The 13266-nt window shown below is 41.5% G+C and overlaps 1 protein-coding gene across 12 annotated transcripts in view; it reads left to right on the top strand.

Moving 5' to 3' along the window:
• Nucleotides 1-13266, top strand: part of PITPNC1 (phosphatidylinositol transfer protein cytoplasmic 1) — a 268172-nt gene that overhangs the window by 97618 nt on the left and 157288 nt on the right. Inside the window, exon 1 of one of the 12 annotated variants that reach the window (XM_042917208.1) lies at nucleotides 7241-7695. The exons of the other annotated variants lie outside the window; for them this stretch is intronic. The gene's annotated coding sequence lies outside the window, so the exon portion shown is untranslated. Of the gene's footprint in view, nucleotides 1-7240; nucleotides 7696-13266 lie in introns of those variants that run through there. 12 annotated transcript variants of the gene reach the window in all.

The raw sequence follows: 13266 nt of genomic DNA, 5'->3' as shown, positions 1-13266 counted from the left end.
TTCAGTCGACCTCCTAATTAGTCATACTTCCTTTCTTGAGAAGCAAAAATCTATCAAAAATTAAAATATAGAAAGTTTATTTTTCACTTCCCAGGAAACACTCACAGAAGGTAGGATGGTTTACGGATTTGGGCCACAAACTTAAACTTGTAAAGACAACCCTGATGGGGATAAAGGGTTTCTCAACCTGGAGCTTGTCGCGGAAGGGACATTCAGAATAATAGTACATCCATTTTGATGATAAAATCACATTGAAAAAACTCCGCCTATTTTCTAGTCTCATTTCTAGTGGTTTTGAAAAGCCGTTGGCTATTTATTGTTTGTTGCCGTTCTTCAAATAATTGTAGTTCCCCCTTACCCTGGGCACGAGAGAAGGGTGCTCCTGGATGTCTGTCACGGGTGAGGCCACGTGTGTGACTAGTTCTGGCCAATGGCTTGTATCAAGAACAACATAACTGCGACACTCCACATTTGCTTGCTGGTTGTGGAGTCTCCAGAGTTCTCGCTCTCCTTTTCGTGTGGTGACCACGAGGCTGGCGATGGTGACCGCTCTGTCAGCCTGGGTCTGGGACGATCAGGACACCCCATTGACTTGCAAGAGCAAGGAGTAAACTTGGGGCGGTTTTGAACCTTGGAGATCTTGGGGCTCTTTGTTGCCTCAGCAGAACTGGCCGATCCTGACTGATACAGCTCCTGCCGTAACAGATACGGGGACTCCCAGGGAGAGAACTTGAGCTGATTCCCCTTTGTTGTCATAGTGACCTTACTAGAGAGGTTTGTTTGTTTGTTTAGATTGAAGAGTCGAACCGGAATGTAAAAGGTCCTATGGAAATAAATATCTTTGGGGCGCCTGGGGGGCTCAGTCCGTTGAGTGGCTGACTTGGGCTCAGGCTGGGATCTCGTGGTTCATGGGTTTGAGCCCCGCATTGGGCTCTCTGCTGTTAGCACAGGGCCTGCTTCAGATCCGGTCTTCCTCTCTCTGCCCCTTCCCCACTTGTTCTCCCTCCCTCCCTCTCAAAAATAAAAAAGTAAAAATAATTTTAAAAATTAAAAAAAAAAAAAAAAGAATGAAAGAAATGTCTTCGGGGGGCACCCTGAGTGGCTCAGTTGGTTAAGTGACTTCGGTGGAGGTCATGATCTCACTGTTATGGGTTCGAGCCCCGCATCGGGCTCTCTACTGTCAGTGCAGACTGATTGGAAGCCTCTGCCCCCCTCTCTCTCTGCTCCTCCCCTTCTGTCTCTCTCTCTCTCTCTCTCTCTCTCAATAATAAATATTTAAAAAAGAAAGAAAGAAAGAAAGAAAGAAAGAAAGAAAGAAAGAAAGAAAGAAAGAGAAAGAAAGAGAAAGAAATGTCTTCAGATATGGGACAGTTTATAATTGACCATCTTTTATTTGATTTTGATTTTTTCCCCCTTTCCTTATGTTTAGGTTTTTGGAAATTCTGAAATACAAATGAATTTTTGGTGTTGCTGGGAGTTGAATTTCGAGAAGAAAATGTTGCAGGAATTTTAGCCAGCACTTTTGGAGCAGGGCCAAGCATAATACTTGTCCTTACAGGAAAAAGTGCCGGAGAGCACAACTTGAATTGGGGGAAAAAAAAAAAAAGAACAAAATTTCAAAATACCACCCACCTCTCCAACAAACACTTTCATGAGGAAGACATTTCCCCTTGCCCTTTATTTTTCTTCTCCATTTCCTCCACCTATTTAACTACAGATTTTTGCATGTAGCAATTCCCCCATGTAAATTACGGGGAAAACATTTTCAGCTTTCTAACAACATTACCAAATGTGCAGCTTTTTAACTTGTTCCAAAAGGCATCCATGGCTCTCACCGAGTCCTGTAAACGTTACCGCTGGTCTCTGCAGAAACCAAGTGAGGTTGAGTCCGTTTGTGCAGGTTGTACCCCAAACTTGCATCCCAGTCTCCCCATGTTTACTGTGAAATTGTTGGGTCTGCTTCACATTTCCTAAATTTGAATTTCCTTCTGCATGGGAAGCACTCACTGTTCCCCTCTGGTTGAGCCCTCCTGAGAGTATGAGGGGCGATTAGTTCTAGAAAACATGGTTGCAATTCTGTCAGGCCTCTGGAATGGTTTTAACCGGGACTCATGCATGGTTTCTGAAAGAGTCCATGTTACCACCGGTTAGGAAAATTATTTCTGTTTCGAATAGAGAAAATTAAGGGTGATGATTTTTAACAGTCTTAATTCTGCCTTTCTCTGCAGAGCTCACCACAGTAAAAAAATGTGCTGTGTACCTTTTTTCAGAGCTTATGCTGTACATTTGCAAACATAAAGATTAAAACATAGGGGCACCTGGGTCGCTCAGTTGGTTAAGCGGCCGAGTTTGCTCAGGTCATGATCTCACGGTTCGTGGGTTCGAGCCCCACGTGGGGCTTCGTGCTGACAGCTCAGGACCTGGAACCTGCTTCGGATTCTGTTTCCCTCTCTTTCTGCCCCTCCTCCACTTGTGCTCTGTCTCTGTCTCTGTCTGTCTGTCTCTGTCTCTCAAAAATAAAAAATTAACATAAAAAAAGATTAAAACAGAGTTTTTTTTTTAACATAACTGTCCACACATGACACATTATTATAAACTTGCTTTTTTGAAACTTCATTTATTTTTTATTTTTAAAAAAATGTTTATTTTGAGAGAGAGACAGAGAGGGAGGGAGAGGGAGAGGGAGACGGAGAGGGAGAGAATCCCAAGCATGCTCTGCGCTGTTAGCCCAGAGCCCGACGTGAGGCTTGAACTCACCAACCGTGAGGCCACGACCTGAGTGGAAATCAAGAGTTAGTCACTTCACCAGCTAAGCCACCCGGGTGCCCCTTAGAACTTAATTTATAATTGGAGTCTCTCTGTGTGGCTACGCGTATGTCTCCCACACTCTTTTGAACAGCAGCTCGTTACATAGATGAACAAAAAGGTATCTGTGCCCTCAATGATGGACATTTAGGAAGTTTGGGGTTTTGCTGTTACTACAAATGAGCTAAATCTCTGTCTCCACAAACCCATTTGTTTGCTTGTTCGTGTTGTCATGCATACGTGTATGTATTTCCCCCCAGGATGGATATCCTAAAGGGGAACTTCTAGACCAAAATGCCCACATCTTCATTTTTGGTAGAGCCTCTTGCCTTTTCCGAGCCAGACTGCTTTATAGCCCTACCCACGGTGAGCAGGGCAGATTCTCCGCACTTTCTCCAATGCTGCCATTTCGTATTTCGTATTTTAGTTTTCGCTAATCTTTTGGCTAAAAATATCGGGAGTGACTTAATTTGCGTTTCCCTGATTCCTAATGAGGTTGACTAATCTTTTCTTTAGGTTGATAATCCATGTGTATATCCTCTTAGTAACTTGCTTCCAGATATCTTTTGCTCATTGTTTTTCTTAATCAGGTTGTTTATCCTTTTAATTGATTTTAGGAACTCTTTATATATTAGGACTGGTGATCTTCAGTAATAGGTTACAAATATTTTCTCCCAGACTATCGTTATTGCTTATGTGAGTTCAGTCTTTTATCGTAGAGGAATTTAAAATTGCTTCATAGTCAATCCGTCAGTCTTCTCTCTTTGGTTCCTAGATTTCATGTCTTGCTTTGAAACGCCTTCTACAAAAATATTCTCCTCTGCTCTTTTCATATAGTAAATTTAGAATCTGACTCTCTCTATATAAGAAGACAATTCCTCTCTAAGTTTTTCCACTTATTCCAGGTCTTTATTTATTTATTTATTTTTCAGTGTTTATTTTATTTTTGAGAGAGAGCGAGAGAGAGAACATGAGCAGGGGAGGGGCAGAAAGAGAGAGGGAGAGAGAATCTCAAGCAGGCCCCACGCTGTTAGCACTAAGCCTGACGCGGGGCTTGATCCCATGAACCGTGAGATCATGACCTGAGCCAAACTCCAGAGCTGGATGCTTAACCGACTGAGCCACTTAGGCAACCCCCTCCCGCCCGCCCCCGCCCTGGTCTTTATTTTTAATGTTTTTCGATAAAATTTTATTTCTCTCTTCATATAGGCCTTGTACATTTTTGTCGTCGTTGTTAGATGGAGTCCTAGGCATTGTATGGTTTGGGTTGCTACTGTGAATGGGATCTTTTCCAGAAAAGTCTGAGCATTTGACTATTTTCCCAGCTTCGCTCAGCAAACCAGTGAGGACTATATATTTTTTGCTGGTGTCTTGCCTTTGTCTTGCGAACTTAAATGGGATGGTGGCGCTGGAACAATCTCACTTTCTCTCTTTGCTTTGGTGGGCGGTACATGGCGCGTGGTTGGGTTAGTGATGGCGGCAGTGGTGGATAGGGGGAATACCGCCTGCAGAACCTTAGCTTTGCGTGCCCGGTGACACGACTCGGCCGTGGCTCTCCTTGACTCTGTTTTAACAGCACATGCTTCCAGCAGGAAACAGGTTGCTCAGTAAAGATAATGTTGCGAACTTAATAAGGAATGTCTGGCGGTTTTATCTCTAAATTTGAATCCTCTGTTGTTGTCTTTTTTTTTCCAGTTACTTCTATTTCCTTCTCTTCCACCATAATTACTGGCTCTCTATAGAGTTGCCAGATAAAATATAGAATGCCCAGTTAAATTTGAGTTTCAGATAAAGAATGAACAATTTTTTTTTAGTATAAATGCCCCAATGGGACATACTTATACTAAAAATATATATATATTATTCATTGTTGATCTGAAATTCAGAGTTAACTGGGTGTCCTATATTTTTATTTGTTGAATCTGGCAACTCTGGCTTATCTAATACCAGAGACAAGATCTGTCCCCTCAAGGAACTTACCTTTCAGTGATGGAGAAAGACTTGGGGAACTCTCTCTCTTGTCCTTACTGCTGTCAGAGGGATTTTCTGACAAGATGGCAAGCTCTCTTTATAAAGGTGAGCCTTCTCATACGTGGTCTGCCCCTGTCGGTACTGGCTAATTTCCCCACTAATAGCCACGTCCCCCCTTCAGACCAGTGCATCCTCCCGGCTTTCGTCTCTGCTTGTTTTTAAACTGCGGTAACACACACACACACACACACACACACACACGCGCGCGCGCGCGCGCACACACACACACAACTACATAGCATAAAGTTACCCTCTCAACAGAGTTGCCCTGTTTTCTTATGTATCAATTACAGCTTTTTTGCTTTTGTTTTTCTGGAAACTACTTCCCTTTCATTTTTACAGGAACAAAAAATAACATGGTTTCATTCTCTAGTGCGATTACCAAGCTCTTGGTTCCGTGACATCCCCTTACTTCTTAGAGCCACTGTCATCTTGTCCCATCCCACCAGGCCCTGCCCCCTGCCTTTCTCTGCCATGGCTCAGCATTTTCTTGGATTGCTGTCTTTCTCTATTTTGTTCTCTTCCCTTATTTTGAAGCCTCTTGAACGCGTATCGCTCAGGGAACGTACACACAAGAAAAAGTATGAGAGAGTTAACCGTTCTGAATTCTAGCATGCCTGAAAATATCTTTTTCTTAAATGTTTATTTATTTTGAGAGAGAGGGAGGAAGAGAACATGAGCAGGGGAGGGGCAGAGAGAGAGAGAGAGAGGGAAAGAGAGAATCCCAAGCAGGCTCCATGCCGTCAGCACAGAGCCTGACACGGGGCTTGATCCTACAAACCTTGAACTCATGATCTAAGCCGAAACCAAGAGTCCGATGCTTAGCTGACGGAGCCACCCAGGTGCCCCCTGCCTGAAAATAACTCAATTTTTGTCTGCTGCTTTGCCCGTGCCTCAGTTGCCTCATCTGTATGACGAGAGTGATCATAATTGTACCTACCTCCTAGAGTTATTAGTGAGGATTGGATGCGTTAGTGTGTGAAAAGCTGTTAGACGATCTTTGGTACATAATAAATTTGTCCAGTAAATATTAGCTGTTAATGTTGTAATTGAAGTGCATTTAGATGCACCGTGGCATTCAGCACTCTGAAAACATCGTATGGGCTAACAGTAAAGCAGTCAGATGAAAGTTCGTGTGATTAAGTAAACAGTCCTATTTCCACAGTTGCCCCATAGGCTTATGAATTATTTCTTAGTGTTTTTCTTCCCTTCTTTCATAAAGTCGCAATCAGTGTTTTAGGATTTACTTGTACTTTTTTTATTTTTTTTTAGGTCACTAGGCTCTTCTCAGCTCTCTGGGTTTTTAGTAAAGCACAGTCATTTCCAGGAAATGGATTTAAATTGTCATGCAAATTCAGTTTAGACGTATGAAAGCAGTTTTGGAGAGAAACAATGCAAGCTACTTAAGGGGGATGGAAAACTTAGGATATTAAAGATTTAAGGAATAGGTTGGCTCAAGTAAAAAAGCCGAAAAACATAAAATCCTCAGTGTGGTCAATCTACAGTGGCTGCTTGGACCGCTGTGTTGGAGAGGATTCCAGGTGATGTCTGCCATGAGATTGTAGTTGCATCTGTCATTCCTGGCTTCACCTTAATCCTTTCTCATGAAGAAAGATACAAGGCGTTAGTAAGAAGCTCTGAGAGGGAGAGGGGGTCTAGTCTTTGGTGCTCAGGGAAGGTATCTGGGGAAGCTTGAGTGAGCCTGCGAGGCTGATGTCAACCAGCCAAAGGGAAGGAGGTTGAGAGAACCTAAGCACAAAGGCTCCTCAGAGGAAGGGAGTAGTTCAGTGTATCCGAGGCACGAAACTTCAAACTCCTCCCTGAGCTGGAGGAGTAGGTGCCCAGCAGGTCAGGGCATCCCTCTTGGGCCGTGCTGAAGACTAGAGCTTTATTCCAAGAGCAGTGGAAGGGATTGCCTTTTTTTTTTTTTTAATAAGAGGTTTATTGTTTTTTTAAATAATTTTTTAATGTTTATTTATTTTAGAGAGAGAGAGAGAGACAGCACGAGCAGAGGAGGGACAGAGAGAGAGAGAGAGAGAGAGGGAAACACAGAATCCGAAGCAGGCTCCAGGCTCTGAGCTGTCAGCACAGAGCCCGATGTGGGGCTTAAACCCGTAGACTGCGAGATCACTACCTGACCTGAAGTTGGACGCTCAACCGACTGAGCCACCCAGGCGCCCCGAAGGGATTGTCTTGGGTAATGACAAAAACAGATCTGCAGTGAAATGGGAACCGAGGGACCAGAACGGATTCAGGGACAGGTCTTTAGGAGCTCTTATAGGGTCCAGTGGAATGTGGTTGTATCTTAGCCCAGGGCGACAGCTGTGGGGTGGACAGAAGTCAGTGGAGGGGAGAGGAGGAGAGGGAGAAATCAGTCTACAGGATGTGTCGGGGGGCAAGGCAGGAGGCATCAAGAATGCTGACTCCTGGACTTCCACCTGGAGACCTGGGTGAAGGGTGGTAGGAACTGGGAGAAATCCAACCACTTATTGAACCCCTCCCTCTCACATACGAGTGTGCTAGAGCTTAGCAAAGGTCAGGGAGTCTGGTTCACAGAGCTGCCAGTGGAATCCTGGTGGCTGTGGCTCTGTCTTAAAGGGAAAAAGCAGGTCACGTTGCCCAGTCACCCGTCTCACACTCTGGGTAACTGCTCTGCAACCCTGGCATTCTCTCCAACCTTCCAGGAATCTGAGGAACATTCTTCCCTAAAGGAGTAAGACCACTTGACCACTCTGTCATTGAATAGAAGTTGTGTTCATTTTCTTTTGTATCTGCCTTGAAGTCTGGAGCAAGTGAAAACCTGACAACACTGTATCAACGCAACACAGAAAAGCACCTCAGATCTTCCCATTTTCTCAGGTGGGCGCAAAACGGGTTTCATCTAAAGCAGCTGAAAAGGCGCAGAGACAGTAATTGCTTTGCTATTCCAGGAACAGGTGGCCAAATGAGCAAAACTATTGAAGAGCACATTTTCAACCTGCTCAAAAGCTATAAGGAAATAGCCAAGATCTTTCTAGAACCCATTCCTCCCTGGGGCAAAAAGAAGACCTGGAAAATATATTTTAAACAAAGCACACTCACGATGTTTCTAATTGGAATCATCTCTCTTTTTCCCTTGGTCAGTCTAACTAAAGGTGTGTCAACTTTGTTGTGTGACCAAAGCACCAGCTTTTGGTTTTGTTGATGGTTCCTGTTGTTTTTCTATTCTCCATTTCATTCATTTCGACTCTGATCTTTATTATTTCCTTCTTTCAGCTTGCTTTAGGTGTAGTTTGCTCTTCTCCCAGTGTCTTCAAGTAGAAGTTTAGGTTAGTGATTCGAGATCTTTCTTCTTTTTCACTAAATCTATTTACAGCTCTCCATTTCTCTTTACACCTGCTTTAGCTGCATCCCTGAAGCTTTGGTATGTTGTGTCTTAATTTTTATTCATCGAAAAGAAATTACTAATTTCCTTTGTGGTTTCTTCTTTGAGTCATAGGTTGTTTAAGAGTGCGCCAGTTTTCTACATATTTGTGAATGTCTCAAATTTCTGACTTTATTCCATGTTGTCAGAGAACGTGCTTTGTATGAATTCAGTCCTTTCAAAATTATTGAAGTTTTGTTCTGTGGTCTAGCACATGGTCTATCCTGGAGACTGTTTCATGTGCACTGTATTCTGCTGAGTTGGGTGGACCGGTCTATAGATATGTTAGGTCTGGTTGGCTTATAGTGTTGTTCATGCCTTCCGTTTCCATGTTGGTCTTCTGCCTAGCTGTTCTATCTGTTATTGAAATGGGGGGTTGAAGTCTGTTTTTGCTTTATGTGTTTCAGGGCTCTGTTAGGGGCATACTATGTTTCTAGTTGTATCTTCGTGATAGATTGGCCCTTTTCCATCATGAAATGTCCTCTGTACCTTTGGTAACTTTTTTTGTTTTAAAATCTACTTTGTCGGATATTAGTATAGCTAATCCAACTTTCTTATGGTTATTGTTTGTATATTTTTTTCTGTCATTTTCAACCTATTTGTGACTTTGAAACTAAACTCTTCTATAGACAGCATATAGTTGGATCTTGTTTTTTTGTTTGTTTGTTTTTGAGAGAGAGAGAGAGAGAGAGAGAGAGAGAGATTGCCTGCACGTGAGAGTGGAGAGTAGGGGAGGGACAGAGGGAGAGAGAATCTCAAGTAGTCTCCATGCTCTCGGCATGGTACCTGACACGGGGCCTGATCCCACAGCTATGAGATCGTGACTTGAGCCAAAATCAAGAGTTGGATGCTCAACTGATTGGGTCACCCAGGTACCCTGAATATATATATATATATATACGTATACGTATATATATATATATATACGTATATATATATATATATACTATACATGGATATATTATATATATGAATATATATTATATATATGAATATATGTATGAACAGATACATAATATATGAATAGATATGAATAGATATATAATATATGAATATATATGAATAGATAGATATATGAATATATATGAATTCATTATATATGAATATATATTAATCTATTCATATATATCTATTCATATATGAATAGATATGAATCTATATTATATATAATAGTTATATATATGAATATATCTATATCTGTATAGATAGATAGGGGGAGGGACAGAGAGAGGGGGAGGGACAGAGAGAGGGGGAGGGACAGAGAGAGGGGGAGACACAGATTCTGAAGCAGGCTCCAGGCTCTGAGCTATCAGCACAGAGCCCAACGCGGGGCTCAAACTCACAAACCGTGAGATCATGACCTGAGCCGAAGTTAGACGCTTAACTGACTGAGCCACCCAGGCGCCCCTATACTATTGCTTTTTAAATCAGTTGAGACAGAAAAGGAGAAGAAATATGCATTTATACTGTTTTTTTTTTTAATATTATCTCCCCCTATGGGGCACCTGAGTGGCTCAGTTGGTTAAGGGTCTGATTTCAGCTCAGGTCATGATTTCAACAGTTTGGAGATCAAACTCCTCATCAGGTTCTCTGCTGTCAGCACAGACCCTGCTTTGGATTCTCTGTCTCCCTCTCTCTCTGCCCCTCCCTGCTCATGCTCTCTGTCTCAAAAATAAAAAAACCATAATATATATATTTATAATATATATTAATAAAATATATTAATGAAATATAATATAATTTATATATACATATGTGATTTATACATACATACATAATATATGTATATTGTCTCCCACCTATTTTGTTTTTAAAATATGCCTGTGTGGCTCAGTTGATTGAGCGTCTAACTCTTGATTTCGACACAGGTCATGATCCCAGGGTTGTGGCATCAAGCCCCATCCTGGACTCTGCACTGAGCGTGGAGCCTGCTTAGGATCCACTCTCTTTTTCCTTCTGCCTCTCTCCTCTGCTCATGCATGCACGCTCTGTCTGTCTGTCTCTCTCAAATAAAAAATAAAATAAAATAAAACACAGAAACCCCACAAAACAGTGCACAATCACAACCACAAAGGGAATTCTCTTCAGCCCTTCTGTTTCTTCCCCACCAACTCTAGAATGTGAGTGCTGTCCTACGGGACCGTTCGCTTTTAAACATAGGCGTCACCAGGCCACCCTTGGTTGCTCACCTGTCTGGATGTTTGATTTCCCCCAAAAGAGACAACAATGGTTAGGTTTCAGCCGGTGCATCATACCCTGACTTCCAGGCACAAGACCAGAAGACAGAACTGTGCTGAATTATAGTAAAAACAGGCTTGTATTAACCATCACTAGGCTAGAGCTTGAAAGTCAAAGCAAAGGAGAGAATTTTAATTGCCTTGATCATTTTGGCAAGATGATGTTTTATTTCTCTCCTGTGACTGTAAATTCTGTTTTTTGTTGTGCTTTTGTTTAATCTTGTTCTAATTATAAAAGTGCTGCATGCTCATTGAGACTTATTTAGGAAATTCAGAAGAAAGTAGAAATTCCATAACCTGGAGATTACTATTCTTAATATTTTAGAGTCTTTTCTCTCTCTCTGAACGTGTATGTTTGTATGTCCTTACAGTATTTAAATGGCATCCGAATTTGGATTTAGGTTGCCTTAAGCCTACGAGTTATAAAATAGGCCTGTTCCCATCTGCTTGCCTTGTCTCTGAATACAGCTTTGTCTTTGTCACCTAAGATTTAGTATGTAGTGCTCCCATCATTATTTTCTATTTTTTAATTGCGTGTAACTATAGTTTCGGTGTCTACTCTGACCAGAAAGCTTATTGAAAAGTTCTTTTAAATTTCCAAGTGTTGGGGTTTGATTTAGACTTAGATATTTTGTTAGTGGAGTATTTTGTGACGTTGAGTCCTGTGTAGTTTCTTCTTGGAATTTATTTGGGTTTTTATGGTGGTTTATGACATGACTAATTTTTGTAAGCGTTGCGTGAACACATAAAAATAAAATATGGCCGATATTATCATGAATTAAAGGCACTTCTTTTTGTTTGTTGTCTGCTAAATCTTTGATCATCCTTTTATTATGACCATTTCTGCCTCATTTTGTTTTAGTTCTGCCTCTTGTAAGCAAAAAGTCACTGGGCCTTATTTTATAATCCCATATGAAAGTTATTTCCTTTTAATACGGAAGTGTAACTTACATTTATCATTATAGCTAATGGTACGGTCTTGTTTCATCTCATTTTGTCTGTATTTTTATATCTTTTCTTTTAACAACTGCTGTTTTCTGTATGCACTGTGTCTTCTCTAGCAATTTGCAAATTCATGTCCTGTTTTTAATTCTGGTGGTTACTTTTATGTGAGCATTCCTCAACCTTTCCGTTTTTGGATTGTCAAGGTCAAGGTAATCAGTACTTAGAGCAGTACTTTTTTTTCTTTTTTAATGTTTTTATTTATGTTTTGAGAGACAGAAGGAGACAGAGTGTGAGTGGGGAAGGGGCAGAGAGAGAGGGAGACCCAGGATCTGAAGCAGGCTCCAGGCTCCGAGCTGTCAGCACAGAGCCCGACGCGGGCTCGAACCCATGAGCCGTGAGATCATGACCTGAGCTGAAGTCGGACGCTTAACCGACCGAGCCACCCAGGCGCCCTCAGAGCCGTATTTATTATCTCTCCTCCATGTCCCCTTTCATGAACTTGCGTGTCACTTCCACCTAAAATAATATGTGGAACTCAGAACGCTCTTAATACGTTTTGCATTGTACGTTACGTTTAAGTTTTTAGTTTTTTTACTTTTTTTTTTTCTTTCTTAAATTTCTTATCTTTATTTTTTATTTTTGAGAGACAGAGTGCGAGCGATGGAGGGGGCCAGAGAGGGAGAGGGAACACAGGATCTGAAGGAAGCTCCAGGCTCTGAGCTGTCAGCACAGAGCCCGATGCGGGGCTGGAACTCACGAGCCGCAAGTTCATGACCTGGGCCGAAGTCGGATGCTCGAACCGATTGAGCCACCCAGGTGCCCGTAGTTTTTTTTACTTTACTTTAATTTTTATTTTTTTTACATTTAAGTTTTTAAAATGTCACAATATTATATCATATTTGCAATGATTATTTAGACATCACTGTTTTGCCGGTTTCAATGTACATCGTTAGATCTTCCAGACCTTGAGCTCTTAATTTTTATAGTTATTAGACATCTAGAAGAGATCTTCAAGTTGGTTTTTTTTGGGGAACACCTGTCAGGGCTGTGTGTGAGCCCTTTCACGCAAATGGCGGCTAGGTCATATGTAAAATTTTGGAGTCATTCTCTTTTACTCCCAAAGTTCATGTGCTGAAGGTTTTTATTTTATTATTATTTTTTTTGCCTTCGGGCCAGCAACGTCCGCTTCTGCGTCTTTACCTACATAGCCTTGGAGCTTGCTGTCATGGCTTTAGGCTGCGTCTTTTGTCCAGTGGTTGGTCCCCTGTAGTAAGTCCATCCTTAGACCCCTTTCCTGCCCTCATGGACGTGGAGATCGTGACCTTCGATCTCAGTCCCATTCTTTTCTTTTCCACTCTTCTCTCCTTCCTCCCTCAAATCATTATGCTTGGCTGATAAAACTGTGCGTCGGGTGGATATTAATTAGTGATACGGAAAGTTCACTTTCTTGTGGGCAAGTACATAAATCATATTAAACTGGCTTTTACCAACTGAAAAAATTTCAATATATTTTAATGTGAAGAGAAAACACTGAAGGAAGGAGATTCAGGAAAAGGTGACATGGGCTTTTACACAAATGTTCAGATTAGATGACACTAAAAATCTGTAGAAGGTTTCTGAACATACCGTCTCCTTATAGATTTAAGACATTCTTTGTTTTTTCCTTTTTCTTTAAGGTTTTATTTAAATTCTAGTTAGTTAACATACGGTGCAATATTAGCTTCAGAAGTAGAATTTTTTTTTTAAGTTTATTTATTTATTTTGAGTGAGAGAGAGCACAAGTGGGGGAGGAACAGAGAGAGAGAGAGAGAGAGGGAGAGAGAGAGAATCCCGAGCAGGCTCTGC

This window comes from Panthera leo, chromosome E1, assembly GCF_018350215.1.
Source record: "Panthera leo isolate Ple1 chromosome E1, P.leo_Ple1_pat1.1, whole genome shotgun sequence".
Classification (NCBI taxonomy): Eukaryota; Metazoa; Chordata; class Mammalia; order Carnivora; family Felidae; genus Panthera; species Panthera leo.
This window is presented reverse-complemented; position numbering and strand designations above follow the sequence as displayed.